General features: G+C 36.0%; 1 pseudogene; it reads right to left on the bottom strand.

Moving 5' to 3' along the window:
• Nucleotides 1-8184: 8184 nt before the first annotated feature.
• LOC145095222 (bZIP transcription factor 29 pseudogene) lies at nt 8185-9330 on the bottom strand (annotated as a pseudogene).
• Nucleotides 9331-16208: the final 6878 nt, after the last annotated feature.

Here is a 16208-nt window from a genome sequence, read left to right as displayed (position 1 = left end):
TACAAGAGAAAGATTGAGACTAAGTCTATGCACGTGCTTGAGAACACGTGTGATACATGTTATTACTAATAACAAGCACATTCACCTAAATCACCGTAACAATTCAAATTTGAGGATGATACAAAAAACCATATGCTGTTAGAATGAAGGATATAACTTGATATTTTTATCTTCTTGAGCTTCAATTGATTATATAAAGCAACAATTTGGAGGGCTTCAATTTAGCAACGATCCACACCACCTAAGCTTCCAAAACCATCATTTCTTTCTTATTCTCCACTCTTTCGATCACTTTTATGAAAACGAAGAGGAGTTAGGTGTTTATGTTCTTATCTTTTGTCGCTTGACACATCTAGTCATTTTATTTCTTTTTTTCCTTATTTGACCATAAAATGGCCTCAACTAATGACTAGTCTTTTATATGTATAATATCTACCTTAATCAACTAATTTATTAACAAATTCAATATACAATGAAGTTAAATGGGCTAAATAATTATATATAATTTTAGTTAATTCAATGGAATCAAATCTAATTTTCCATACCTTGACATCTATTTAGACAATTAATTTATTAAATTCATTAAGTTTATTATTATTATTATTGTTTTTGTTGTTGTTGTTGATTTTATGATTTATTTATTTTACTTGTTTAATGTTTTATAGTTTTTAAATTATTGCCAAAGAGCGATGTTATAGAACGATACCTAATAATTAATATCAAAATTATGGCTTAAGACATGAAGGTGAATATCGATGATTACTTATACTATAAAATCTCCAAAAACAATTGTTTAAAGCATAAACATGAGATGATGAAACAAGAAGACTTGTGATATGATGGATTGGCGGGACCTTGGTATTGAAAGGTTAACATTGGCGAAGAACATTACAATGTCATTTACGAGGAACTATGCTTACACTGATTAAGACATTGTCTTATATGTACTAAACATCTTTGCTTCAAATAAGGTTTAACTTATTTGACAATTAGTCGACCCGAAGGTGAAAGAAGGCATGGCTATCAATGATTGCATGAACAAAACTTAAATTGGTTCTATCAATGTTAGTTTAAATTGATATAAATCCAATGATGATGTACAAGAGCGAATGTTATTATCTTTATTGCATGGAGGTTGGTCTCACATTGTTATGAAAATTAGCAACTCATTGTATCTAATAAGCTTACTTTCGAAAGGGTTCGTGATTTAATCATCAATAAGATATTCGTAGGAAGAACACTGATGAGTGTTTGAGTTACTAGTTGACTATAAAGGATAGATGTAAAAAAATTTGAAGAGGGTGGTGTAATGGTAAATGTAAATCAAGGTCCAAAAAGTGGGGCCATTCTAAGAACACATGTAACGCCCACAACTTCGAGCTAGACAATTAAGATATAATAAGATATACTTATTATAATCTGAACCCTCAAATAGGGAAATCGCTAGTCTCACACATCGCAGACTACATATTATAAGACTTTTAAGGAATTTATCGGTATACGATAAAACAACAATTTAACAGAAGGTTATTTAGGATAAACAATCTTAGCCAAAGTTATAGTAGATGTGACAAGGTTTTCGTACATATAAAGAACTATAAAATCCAACTTCGTATGAAGAAGTTATGCTTCTTCGAAGTTTCACGATTAAACCAACACGATTAGGCGTATCGTGAAAAGTGAATATTAGATAGATTGCTTATTAGCCCAAGCAATCTAAACGAAAGACGTAGTAATCGTAAATCCAAGAGTGTGTATATAGAGAACGCCCAAATTTGATTTCGTATGTGGAATTTATGGTTTTTCGAAGTTTCAACGTAGCAGTGCGGACACAGAAATCGAAATTCAAATTGGTTGAATATTAGACAAAACAATCTATATGAGAGTTGGAGATCTCATGACTAGGAGTCCGTCGATATAAAGACATTCGTAAACAAAGTCTGTCATCCACTTTAACAAGTGGGCGCATAATTACTTTCATCCTACATATAGATATGAAGCATTTAAATAATTAAGTGTTATGTGTGCCTATGATCTGTGACTGAAATCTTCTATGTTAGATGAAAATATATATGATGATTTTATTTAACCATATATGCATTTTCATACTTATGGTATATGGGTAGTGAGGGGTAAAGAGAGATGAAAATAATGATAAAAGGTCAAGACTTTTAAAGTACTACCGAACTAGTAATGTAGTCACCTGATACTAAGGTATTGATGATGACCACAAACTATTCTAAACAAGTCGGGTCAAACATGGATAGGCTTGCAACCTGTGATGTTTATAAGCCATACGCGGGCATGTTTACTACCAGTAGGTGTTAATCTATCATACATGGGCAGGTTGTAACGCCCATGTTTCTTGGCTAGGCATTAATGATGATGTAATAGTTTAGGTTAACCTTTGTAAACCGTTTTGAAAAAATAAAAATGTATTATTTGAGTATTATGTGTTTTATGCTTAATTGTGTGACTTAAATGAATTAATAATAAATATAAGCATTAAAATAAAATATTAGATAAACCCAATATCTATACATAAAGAGGTAGTGGTCAAGACAAGGACTACAGATATATATAAAGAATGTCGAAATCTGAGTTATAACGAAGAAGTTATGACTTGTCGAAGTTTCGCGACAGAACCGGTATGACACTGCGTGACCTAAATAGTGAATTTTCGATAGAGCGATTTTTAGCCTTAGCGGACTAAACGAAAGCCGTAGAATACGTTAAACTGAGAGCGTGCATAAAAAGAACGTCTAAATTTGACTTCGTATGAGGAAGTTATGATTTTTCGAAGTTTCGACTTAGCAGTATGCAGCCCAAAGTTCGAATATGAGATCGAATGATTTCTAGCCGAGACAATCTAAACGAGAATCGAAGATCTCGTTAATAGTAGTGCAATGGTAAAAAGACGGACGAAAACGGATGTCGGATGATGAAGTTATGAATTTTTAACGGACTTTTCCTGTTCCGGCCTACTAAAAACAATATAATAAAAATAAAGTCAAAATTAGCCGACGAAGTTTAAACGAAAGTTGTAGAGCATAGTCTCACCTACGCGTTGATATAAAGAACCTCAAAAAACGGAGCACGTATGATAAAGATATGAAATTTTGAAGTTTTTAAATAAAAATTCAAAGCTTATTCAAAGGGGGAACGCCCCGCGTTTGTTTTGCTCGGCCTCGGATGAGCCACGTCGTAGCTGACACAAGCTGGCATCGGACAGAGGACCTCGCCCATAAATAGGATGTGAGGCCAACTGTTAATGGTTGCTAATTTTCTATCCTTCACCCCTTAAACTTTCTTCTACTTTGCAAGAAATACCCCTGAAGTCCCGGTATCATCCCGCAGCCCGAAGCAAGTCCCGAAGCCCCGAAGATCCCGAGAAAAAGAGTTTTCGAGCCAAAACTCTGCCCGCGTGAAGCCCAGTTTTTTAGAGAACATCCCGGTTTCATCGAAGAATATCACTTTAAGAGCCGTAGTGTTGTCCGAGCATCGTCTTATCAAGTGAGTGTATATTCATTTTCTTCTAACACATAGATACGAAGTATTCTCGTTAAAATATGTGTTATGTGTTTATATATTATTTGTTTATTTGAGATAAGTGTTGAATGAATGTTTTATACACGTTTTACGCTGTATATGTATTTTTATCTATAATTATGTTGGGTGAAACATGGGTAGATAGTTGATGTGTGATTAAATAAAATGATGAGAGGTCTCGATGTTGTTGTTGATTCAGTCATCTAGCGGAGTTTAGATGACGACCACAGACTCTTCTAGACAGTCCAGTGGAACGCTGGCAGGCTCGCCACCTGTAGGTGTTATTGAACTTGGGTGTTCAATTGTTGTACTTCATCCCCCACATGGTTGCCTTATTTGACATAAAGTGTTGGGAAACCTCCAAAGCAGTGTTGTCGCCCCGATGAAAATCCTTAGGCTAGGTCCCTTGTGATAGTTGTTTTAGGGACGTAAAGTGAGGATAACGATAATGAGTAATTGGGTTATTGTTGGTTGATGAAATTAATATTATTATTTATTGTGGGTTGAAAACTCTATATGTTCACCATGCTCCTAAGCCTGACCCACTCAGTTTTCTTTGTATTACAGGTAGTGGAACTAGAACATAAGTTGGATGATTTATCAAAATATTTTGGATTATAGACCAGTAGTTGTAAATAACTGTTGTAAGGTCTATTTTGTAATGTTTATGCTTTTGGTCTATATCGAAACATGACATCCCGATATTTTGTTATATAATGAAAGTACATTTCTTTAAGAAATGATTTGATAATTTTGTATCATATTTTGTTTTGGGAACAAACTCCGCAACTCTTTTAATCAAAGGATTACTCTGAATTATTTTAAAAGCATAAATTAAATCGGTCTTTCCTGGCCATGAATTTGGGGATGTCACAGTTGGTATCAGAGCATTAGTTTAAGCGAGCTAGGAATTTGTAGGGTTTCTAGACTTAAACTTAGAATGTTAAATAAAGATTGTGAGATGAGTGTCTGTCAAATTTTAGACACGAGCACTAGTTTATTTTATGAAAGATGCCTAAAATGCTCTTATGTGCTAAATGTTATATGTTTGCCATATATGATATTATTTGTTCAGATCTACGGTTTGTTGCCAACCGGATCTAGAGACCTTATGTGTTTAGGATTCTAAGCGTATGACTACGATATTAGAACTAGCATGTAAACGTTTCGAAGTGATATGGACGATTTAAATATCTATCGTGAATGAGGATCTAAATTCACCTTATTCGGTGTATAGATAAAAAAATGGTAACAACCAGAAGTGGAGTTAGAAACGCAAATGAAAACAGGAATCAACCACCTGTAATTGAGCAAGCACCTATTGTAGCAGCAACACCTGAGCCAATGAAAATGGTTGGGGTACAAGCAATGATCCAAATGATGTTGGATCGTCAAATGGAAGAAACTGGATATCTGCTTCAGCAGAATCGTGAAGAACTTTCAATGCCGATTGAATAGCCCAAGTTGAATGAAGGGCAGTCGGAAGGAGGTAACTTCAGTGGGATTGTTGGTCAAGTCAACCCACCGTTAGTTAGACAAAACAACCAAGAGGGAGGAAATGATGGAGTTGGATGCAAGTACAAAGATTTTCTGACTTGCAAACCATCGACCTTCACTGGAAAGGAAGATCTGATCGAGTTATGGATTGGACCTCAGAAATGGAACTGGCCTTTATGACATGCAGTTGCAAGGGAAAACTACAAACCATATATGCAGTATGTCGGTTCAGGGGTGGCGATGTTCGTTGGTGGAACACTCTGGGGAAGACCCTAAGCCCTAATGAGCCATTGCAACTGACTTAGGCAGAGTTCTTGGTGCAATTCAAGCGCAAGTTCTGCTCGGCCCAAAATTTGCTAGAGTTGGAGAACAAATTTCTGACACTGAAGAAAGACAACATGTCGGTTGATGAATACACTAATGCCTTCACAGACAAGATGGATTTTGCTTTGCGTATCGTCCCAGATGAGCTGACAAAGGTTGACCGGTACGCAAAGGGACTCACATGGGAGTATGTGGTGCCAGTACGTCAAGCACCTACTCTAGAGGCAACTATTTGGATTGCCAAATTTGTTGAGGATATGATCAAGGGAGAACCGCCATCAAGGTTGAAGTTGGCGAAAAGAGAAAGTTTGAAGTAACTTCAGGTTCCAACAAGAAAAGTAAATTTTTGAAGTATAATTCGAAGAAGTTTGGAGGAGGAGGAAGAGGCGAAGCGAAATGGTGTGAAAAGTGCAAGAAAAAGCACTATGGGAAATGTAGTGAGGAAGTGACTTGCTGCAAATATGGAAAAATTGGGCATTATCACTACTAGAAAAAAGGCCTTTTACGACGCTCATTGCGCGTCGTAAAACGCTCAGACGACGCGCAAATGCGTGTCAAGGAAGGCCCTGTCATAAAGAGAGACGACGCGCATTTACGACGCGCATTTATGACGCGCATTTACGACGCGCGGTTACGACACGCAATGCGTATCAAGGAAGGCCCTGTCATAAAGGAAGACGATACGCATTCGCGTGTCGTAACCTTACGACGCGCGTGTTAATGACACGCAATGCGTATCAAGAAAGCCTCTGTCAAGAAAGGCCATGTCATAAATGAAGATGACACACATTTTTGCGTATCATAATTATAAATGTTTTAAAAAAAAATATTCTTTATAGATTTACTAATTTTCAAATTAAATTTGTATTTAATGTTTCATAATAGAAAATAAAATATCATATACAAAAAATAGAATCCATTGCATAAATTTAATGTCATACAATTATATTTCTTACAATATATAAATTTGCATCTAATCTACTATGTACATCAAATTCCAACTAAGTAAAGTTGCATCTTGCCTTTATATTCAAGTGGCTTCATATTCCTTTCTTCCATCAACTTTAGCTGATGCACAAAATACATAGAAACAAAAAAAAACATTGTATAGGAAGGGGTAATCAGAATCCTTTGTATCTCCATTTCTTTCTTTAATAACTCAAGACTAAGTCTCAATTGTTTGTAAACCTAGATTGAATATAATGAAAAAATGAGAACCAAGTATTTGAGAAACTTTTTTGGGCAAAAAGAAGCAGAAAACCTTTATGGAACATTAAATGTGACTTACATCTAGCTCTTCAAGCACTTTTTGGCATTGTACTTTGTTTGAACCAGATGTTGCAGCAACAAAGTAAGCTAATCTTGGATAATTAAAATCACCCATATGCTGCAGAATATAAACAATTCAACCAAAAATGAAAACAAAGAAAGAAAAAAGTTAATTCAAACATTAAAGCAAATATTTAAAAGTAATAATAACAATAATATAAATATTAAAAAAAAACTTATAACATTTCAAAATGGTTACCCTTGTATGGCCACTATATTCTAAATTGTCATCCACAATCCATTTCTCATTCATTAATCTGTAACAAAATTTAAAAAATAAAAATAAAAAAGTAGCTACCCATATTCACGATATTCTTACTTATTGAAATCGACAACAGTTCTTCTATAGAAACATCCTTCTTGTTCTCCTTTCATGTGTTATGTTGGAATTTAAATTCTAGATATTTTGTCACCAATCTTTCTATAATAACATAATCAATGTACTCATATTCTAGTAGCAATATTGAAATTTTAATTCTAGATATTCTGCAAAAACTCATTTTTGTCTCTCAGTACCCTGCAAAAAAAAGGAATAAGTTATTCTGTCAAAAAGGAAAATCAAGAATTAAAGATACATTGAAGTGAAAGTCAATTAGTCAAACCTTTTGAAGTTTTTGCAAACCAGAATCTTCAAATGCCTCACCAACAACCTCTTCTTCATTTACATGTTGTTGACCATCAGAATACTTCACAGGCTCACAATTAGTTACTGTTGGTTGAATTCGTATAACCAATAAACAATTTGAACAAGTGCATACCAGTTCATAAGGGAGATTTTTTCTTATGTACTCATCTGAATCTTCCTCCCACTCCATAATATCCTACTCCTAAAGAAGAAATTATTTCAATGTAAACATTACTTACTTGCAGTTAGGATTTTGATGCAAATGCATTTTCAATTAACAACCATCATAATACTTATAATAATAACAAACAAAAATAATAAAGCAATAACTATCAAACCTTTTCATTCATTACTATTGCTGGAAAAATTGCAGACTACAGCAAAGATGAAAAGTGGTGAAACAAGTCTCCATCCCTGTTTCCAGATGATTATAATTCATTTATAAGAAGGAATAGAATGAAAACTCACTGGGGCTATTTCTAGAAGTCGAGATATAACATCAAAAGCTAAAGACATAACCCTTTCTCCCAAATTATCCTGCTTCTGTATAAAACACATATTAAATCATGCCACTACTATATTAAAGGCTAAAGATAAAGTTAGAAGTAGAGATATCAATAAAAAGTCAACCAACACTTTAATAAAGGCTATGATTTAAAATAACATTTTGATAAAGTTAGAAGTAAAAAATGTTGCTTGGTTGATAAACTGGAAAGGAAAAAACCATTAACGAAGGAATGTCATTCCATACCATATGAGACCCTTATTTTTTCATTCCATCTCTTCAAGGAATGACAGTTACCATTTTACCCTTAATCCACTTGGAAGCCAAACACGCGAGGGCTGGTTCGGATTCGGCGTCACGGCGCTGCGATTTCGTTCCAGACCTGGTCAACAGTAGCTCCAGCAAGATCTTGAGTCATACCCTGAACTTGACTAGTAATTTTTTGGCGAGTAGAAGTCAACTCCTTAATACCAGCATGTAATTGCATAAGCTCAGCACACATAGCTTCTACTCCATGAAGCTGAAGGAAAAATCATATGAATTTTTTTATAATCATATATGTAAATGAATTTGATAATCAGGTTTGCGTAGCAATAAACAAATAGTCAATCGGATGAAATAGATCTGTGTTAATGAACATATTTGAACTCTATGTGACATTTATCGAACATAAATCCACTTTTTCTCAAATTTATTTAAGCCTTAATTTAACGATTTAAGGCTTTGTTTTGATTTTTTTTTCTTAAAAATTCTTATCTCAATCTACAACTGTGAGACATAATCCTTCCATTGCGATTTAACTAAAACTCAATTAACTAAGTAAACCACATCCATTAATTAAACACAAAACAAATAGATCAGACCAACTGAAGCTGAAATTGGATAACACTAACGATATTAAATAGGGCTAGAATGTGAGAAATTAGAAGATCTGAACAACACAAAATGAAAGAAGGGATAAGAGATTACCAGTAGAAATGAGAAATTAGAAGATCCGAACAGAGAAATCTTTAAATTTGATCATTTATAACTAAAAAAAATTGAAATATCACAGGTGAAATTAGATGTAAAACACATACCTTGTGCTCCAATTCTGTAATGTAACGCATTTTCCTCTCTTTTGATCTTGCAGCAGATTGTCGATTTGCCAAAATCCTAAAACATATCACATAAAAAATATATTTGTTTATTCAAATATCAAAATAAATATTCAGATTTCTCCAATTATAATGTAAATATTAATGAATTTGAAAAAAGCTACATACCTTTTGGCTCGTTTGGGATCAGATAAAGCAATCTCTGCAAGTTTCTCATTAGCCATGATTTTCTTGAGCTCAGCCCCTGTAAACTCACCATTTCCAAACTCCAAACTAAACGTATTTGTATTTGAATTTGAGTCGATTGAATTATTTGGGGATAATTGACCAATATGCCCTCCAGGAGAAGGAGGAAGCTTAGGTGATTCATCAGCAAAGTTCATTCTCCCCATAAAACTATCCATTGACACACTTCTATAATGCCTTGTTGTTGTGCAAATCAGTAGCTGGTGGAAGCACTAATAAATCGGGAATCATGTCATCCTTCTCGACCTATAAAGATTATTATAACTAAAATCAGAAAAATAAAAAAGATAAATTAAATAGGGTACCATAATGTATATTAATGTTACCATATTATCTTTGCTTAATTCAGACACAGCAGTTTCAACATCCAATTTCAGAGTATTGACACGAACATAGCGAGGTTTTTTAACATCTGCTACATAAATGATAAATCATAGATCTCGTTTAATAAATATGGTTGTGTAAATTATAAATAATAAAGTGGAATGTTATTGGTAGAACAAACCGGGAATCTTATATTGGGACATTAAATCTTCTATACGTTTTGCTCCCTTCTTTAATAAGATCTTTGCAAGAGCTGACTGTAGTTGACTTTTCCTCAAAATAAGGTACTTTTCTGGATCTCCTGTTAGAGATGAATCCTATGAAGAAATGTTAAAATTATGTATATGATTAATTTAAAGAAAATATTATATGATGTGGCATCCTAGAAAGTGAAGATACCTGTCCGAAAAGAATGTCATAGGTGATTATGTACATTAATTCCACTTGCCTCTGTTACAAAACGAATAACAGAAGCAATAAATTTCAAATAAATAGTAACGGGAGATTAAAAAAAATAATAACATTCAAATATATATGGTGAGTATGGAATGAAGATCAGGTATCAAATATGTTTTTTGAGGTATTACTTACCTTCCATTTGTTATTTAATACATTAGCAATCTCCAATACATCCTTGATGATTGGAAGATCTGTGAATAGAGAAACAAGAGATGAAATCAATATGAAATTAGAAAAAATCATTAAACAAAGAAATTAGAAGAAAGAAATTAGAGAAGGATGCGATAGGAGGAGGATTCCCCAAATTGTAATCGTGTTTTAAACAAAGAAGCACAACCCATAAGATGAGTTGATGAGGAAGCATTTTTGTTATCGCTTTTTCTAATCAAATATGAAAAAAATATACTTACACAGTCTGGCATTTCATCGAGCACCTTGAGGGCACCTTGCATCTCCATAACTTCAAATCCCATAAAAACCCCAAATTTTGAAACCCATATGTCAGAAGAAATGGATAGACCTTCAATATTTGTGATACAAACATGAAGTATGACATGATTAGATGGAGCATGTAAGTTCTTCACACTTTCAAGCATAATTGTAACCCAATCGTCGGCTCAAGCATAATTGTAACCCAATCATAGTCACTCAACGCGAAAATATGCGCTTTTGGAACGGCGGAACTCTGTGGCGAAACCGATAGCAGCTTGGAACGAGATTCAAGTAAGCCAAATTCAAGATTCGTGAAATTTTAGGGCACATGAGGCTACATGTTGCCTGAATTTCAGTCTACCGGAGTTCCGACACATAAGTCCGACTTGTACGCTTTCGGAGTTGTACTTCTTGAGATATTGTCAGGCGAAGAAGGCAAGTGAGGAACGAAGGAAGGAGTGTTGATAACTAGGCAAGGCGGCAGTCGAATCTATGGAGGGGGAAGAAAGGATCGTAATTAGGGCAAGAAGGAAACAAAAGAGGAGGATAAAAATGAAGGCGGGTGTTCAAAATTTTAGGGATTTCATTTTCCCCCTATCTACTAAACGCGCTTTTCATTAAAATTATAAAGCGACACTCATAGAGGATGCCCATTTAAGATACAACGCCCTCCGTGTTTTTAATTTTTTCTCGTATGACGCTAATTTAAGGGCACGCAATAATGCGTGACCTAAATCCTTAAATTTTTTGAAGAGATGACACTTTTTTAACGTCACTCTCCATTGCGTAACATAAATCAATGAGTGTCGTTGTTTGCGCGTCGTAAAAGGCTATTTTTCTTGTAGTGTTATGCCAACGAGTGTCCGTCCAACAAGAGGATGTGCGTTGGATGTAACGAAGAAGTGCACATTTTGAAAGACTGTCCGGAAAAAAAGGAGGCAGCAAAACCCAACATTCCACCAAAACCGAAGGCGAGAGCCTTTTAGATGACACTTGAAGCTGCAAAAGATTAAGTTGATGTCACTTCAGGTACCTTTCTCGTAAACTAATTTCCTGCCCAAATTTTGTTTGGTTCTAAAGCCAACTACTCTTTTATTTCACATGAATTTGGTAGAAAACTAGTTTTGCCTGTTGATAGACTAGTTAATGCTTTAGTAGTCGAGGTTGCTAGTGGCAAGTTTATACATATTAGCCATCGCATGAAAAACATCTTCATTGATTTGAATGGGAATAAGTTCCACGAGGAATTATTGCCTATCAAGCTAAATGGTTTCGACATCGTGTTGGGAATGGATTGGCTTAGCGTCAATGATGCCGAGATATTTTATCGAAAGAAGATAGTAAGAGTAAATCCCCCTAGAAAGGAGTCATTTATGGTGTACGGGGACAAACGCAAAGTGAATTCTGGAATCATCTCTCTGATGAAAGCCATAAAATGTTTGTCCAAAGGATGTGCATGCATCATATTTGGCATTCATGATTGATGCAAAGAAGGAGAAAAATGAGAAGCAGAGCATTCCTGTGGTGTGAGATTATCCGGAAGTATCTCCCGAAGACCTTCCCAGATTACCCCCTTATCGACAAGTAGAATTTCGTATCGACTTGTTTCCAGGAACCACACCCATAGCAAAAGCACCTTACTGATTAGCACCAACAGAAATGAAGGAGCTTATGAGACAACTTCAGGAATTATTGGACAAAAGTTTCATTAGACCAAGTTCATCACCCTGGGGAGCTCCGGTGGTGTTCGTAAAGAAAAAGGACGGGAGTATGAGAATGTGCATTGATTACAGCGAGTTGAATAAGGCAACAATAAACAATAGATATCCATTGCCAAGGATTGATGACCTATTCGATCAACTACAAGGTTCAAGCTATTTTTCAAAGATCGACCTAAGGTTAAGATATCATCAGATGAAGGTGAGAGAGCAAGATATCGAGAAGACTGCATTCAGAACATGATATGGACATTACGAGTCTTTGGTTATGTCGTTTGGACTAACCAATGCTCCAGCAGTATTCATGGATTTGATGAACAGAGTTTGTAAACCATTCCTCGATAAATCCATGATAGTATTCATAGATGACATTATGATTTACTCGAAAAGCCAAGATGAGCATGGCAGACACTTGCGAGAAGTGTTAAAAGTCTTGAAGAAGGAGAAGTTGTATGCAAAGTTCTCCAAACGTGATTTTTGGATTCAAGAAGTCCAATTCTTGGGTCACGTGGTCAACCAAGAAAGGATAATGGTTGATCCAACAAAGATTGAAGCTGTGATGAAGTGGGAGCAACCAAAAAGTCCCACGGAGATCCAAAGCTTTCTAGGATTAGCCGGATATTACCGAAGATTTATCCAAGACTTTTCTTCGATCGCTACTCCATTGACAGCTTTGACTCACAAAGGAGCTACTTATACTTGGAGTGATAAGCACAAAGAAGCATTCGAGTTGCTAAAGAAGAAACTATGTGAGGCATTGATTCTTTCTCTACCCGATGGAGTTGAAGACTTCGCTGTCTATAGCGATGCGTCTGGTGTTGGGCTGAGTTGTGTTATGACCCAAAGAGAAAAGTTGATCGCGTATGCATCTCAATAGTTGAAAGAGCACGAAAAGAACTACCTCACTAATGATTTGGAGTTGGCAGCGGTAGTATTTGCTCTAAAGATTTTGAGTCATTACCTCTATGGCACGAAGTGCAAACTTTTCACTGATCATAAGAGTCTCCAATATCTCTTTAGTCAGATAGAATTAAATATGAGGCAAAGATGCTGGCTAGAGTTACTCAAGGATTATGACTGTGAGATACTTTACCACCCCGGTAAAGCTAATGTTGTCATTGATGCTCGCAGTCGGAAAGTCAATCTTGAAAGAAAGAGGCCAAGAGTGTTGAGAATAGAAGTTGTCTCGACAATTGTGGAGAGTATAAATAAAGCTCAAGAAGAAGCTTCAAAGAAGAATGACCGAAAGGAGGAACATTTGGGCAAAACGTTAGTGTTCGGTATAAACAGTCACGGACTGAAGGTATTCCAAGATCGAATTTGGGTACCTAAGACAGGAGGAATAAGAGATCTTCTGATGGAAGAAGCTCACAAAACCATGTACTCGATTCATCCCGGTAGCACTAAAATGTATAGGGATCTCAAACCCTATTACTGGTGGCCGACGATGAAGCTCGATATTGCAAAGTATGTGGCCGAGTGTGTGACATTTGCTAGAGTTAAGGTACAACATCAAAAACCATATGGGAGTTTAGAGCCTTTACCTGTACCTATAGGTAAATGGGAAGACATTGCTATGGATTTTGTCACTAAACTGCCCAGAACAAAGAACGGTCACAACATGATTTGGGTGGTCGTTGATCGCTTCACTAAGAGTGCGTACTTCATAGCAGCCAATGAGAAAATGGTTTATGGATAAGCTTGCAAATTCTTACATGAAGGAATTTGTGAGGCTTCACGGTGTTCCATTAACGATTGTATCAGATCGTGACTGCCGTTTCACCTCAAGATTTTGGAAAAGTCTACAAGAGGAATTGGGTACCAAGTTGTGTTTAAGTACAACTTACCATCCACAGACTGATGGTCAGAGTGAACGAACGATACAAACACTTGAAGATATGCTGAGAGCATATACCCTGGAATTCCAAGGTAACTGGGATGAACATTTACCTTTACTAGAATTTTCCTACAATAATAGTTTCCACTCGAGCATTAAGATGACACCTTATCAAGCTTTGTATGGACAAAAGTGTCGTACACCGTCTTGTTGGCTTGAGGCTGGAAAAAAACAATTTATGGGACCCGAGATAGTCCATCATATTGCTGAAAAGCTGAAAATAATTAGGGAGAGAATGTTAGCGGCTCAAGATCGTCAAAAGAGATATGCTGACAAAAAGCGAAGACCGATGACATTTGAAGTTGGGAATTCGGTTTTGTTTAAAGACTCACCGTGGAAGGGACTTATAAGATTTGGTAAAAGGGGAAAGTTAAGTCCAAGATTTATTAGACTGTTCAAAGTTCTTCAGAGGATTGGGAACCAAACTTACAAGCTCGAATTACCTGAAGAACTGAATGGTATTCATAACACTTTCCATGTGTGTTATTTGAGGAAGTTCACGGGAGAAGCTCCCGACATAATTCCAATTTTTTAGTCAAGGATTGATGAAATGAGAGGTTAATTGAAGAACCAGAGGCAATTGTTAACCGTAAGAATAAGAAGTTGTGATGCAAGATGGTCGAATTAGTGCTTGTCCGTTGGAAACATGCGAATGGGCAAAATCTCACCTGGGAAACGGAGAGTGACACGATGAGTCGCTATCAGCATTTGTTTGTTGATGTATGATTCCGGGGACGAAATCATCCTAAGGGGAAGAGAATTGTAACGCCCGTGTCTCTTGGCTAGGCATTAATGATGATGTAACAGTATAGGTTAACCTTTGTAAACCTTTTCGAAATAATAAAAATGTATTATTTGAGTATTATGTGTTTTATGCTTAATTGTGTGACTTAAATGAATTAAGAATAAATATGAGCGTTAAAATAAAATATTAGATATGCCCAATATCTATACATAAAGATGTAGTGGTCGTGACAAGGATTTCATATATATAAAGAATGCTGAAATCCGAGTTATAACGAAGAAGTTATGACCCATCGAAGTTTCGTGACAGAACCGGTACGATACGACGTGACGTAAATAGTGAATTTACAATAGAGTGATTTTTAGCCTTAGCGGTCTAAACGAAAGTTGTAGAATACGTTAAACCGAGAGCGTGCATAAAACGAACGTCTAAATCTAACTTCGTATGAGGAAGTTATGATTTTTCGAAGTTTCGACTTAGCAATATGCAGCCCAAAGTTCGAATATAAGATCAAAAGATTTCTAGCTGAGACAATCTAAACAAGAATCGGAGATCTCGTTAATAGTAGTGCAACGGTAAAAAGAAAGACGGAAACAGACGTCAGATGAGGAAGTTATGAATGTTTAATGGACTTTTCCTGTCCCGGCCTACTAAAAGTAATATAATAAAAATAAATTCAAAATTAGCCGACGGAGTCTAAACGAAAGTTTTAGAGCATACTCTCACCTACGCGTGGATATAAAGAACATAAAAAAACGGAGCTCGTATGCAAAAGATATGAATTTTTAAAGTTTTTAAATAAAAACTCAAAGCTTATCCGAAGGGGGAACGCCCCGCGTTTGTTTTGCTCGGCCCCGAATGAGTCACGTCATAGTTGACACAAGCTGGCGTCAGACAGAGGACCTCGCCCCGCTCCTACGCGTTGCGTCCGAAGGAACGCCCAACATTACAGAACGCTTTGCGTCCCTCGCAGGAACACCCTGCGTACCGAAGGCCATACTCCTCCTATAAATAGGATGCGAGGCCAGCCGTTAATGGTTGCTAATTTTCTATCCTTCACCCCTTAAACTTTCTTCTACTTTGCAAGAAATACCCCTGAAGTCCCGGTATCATCCCGCAGCCCGAAGCAAGTCCCGAAGCCCCGAAGATCCCGAGAAAAAGAGTTTTCGAGCCGAAACTCTGCCCGCGTGAAGCCCAGTTTTTTAGAGAACATCCCGGTTTCATCGAAGAATATAACTTTAAGAGCCGTAGTGTTGTCCAAGCATCGTCTTATCAAGTGAGTGTATATTCATTTTCTTCTAACACATAGATACGAAGTATTCTCGGTAAAATATGTGCTATGTGTTTATATATTATTTGTTTATTTGAGATAAGTGTTGAATGAATGTTTTATACACGTTTTACGCTGTATATGTATTTTTATCTATAATTATGTTGGGTGAAACATGGGTAGATAGTTGA

The sequence above is a fragment of the Lactuca serriola genome, chromosome 3 (assembly GCF_051521515.1).
Source record: "Lactuca serriola cultivar US96UC23 chromosome 3, Lser_US96UC23_V15, whole genome shotgun sequence".
Lineage (NCBI taxonomy): Eukaryota > Viridiplantae > Streptophyta > Magnoliopsida > Asterales > Asteraceae > Lactuca > Lactuca serriola.
The sequence above is the reverse complement of the archived record's forward strand: the minus strand, read 5'-3'. Positions and strand labels throughout refer to the sequence as shown.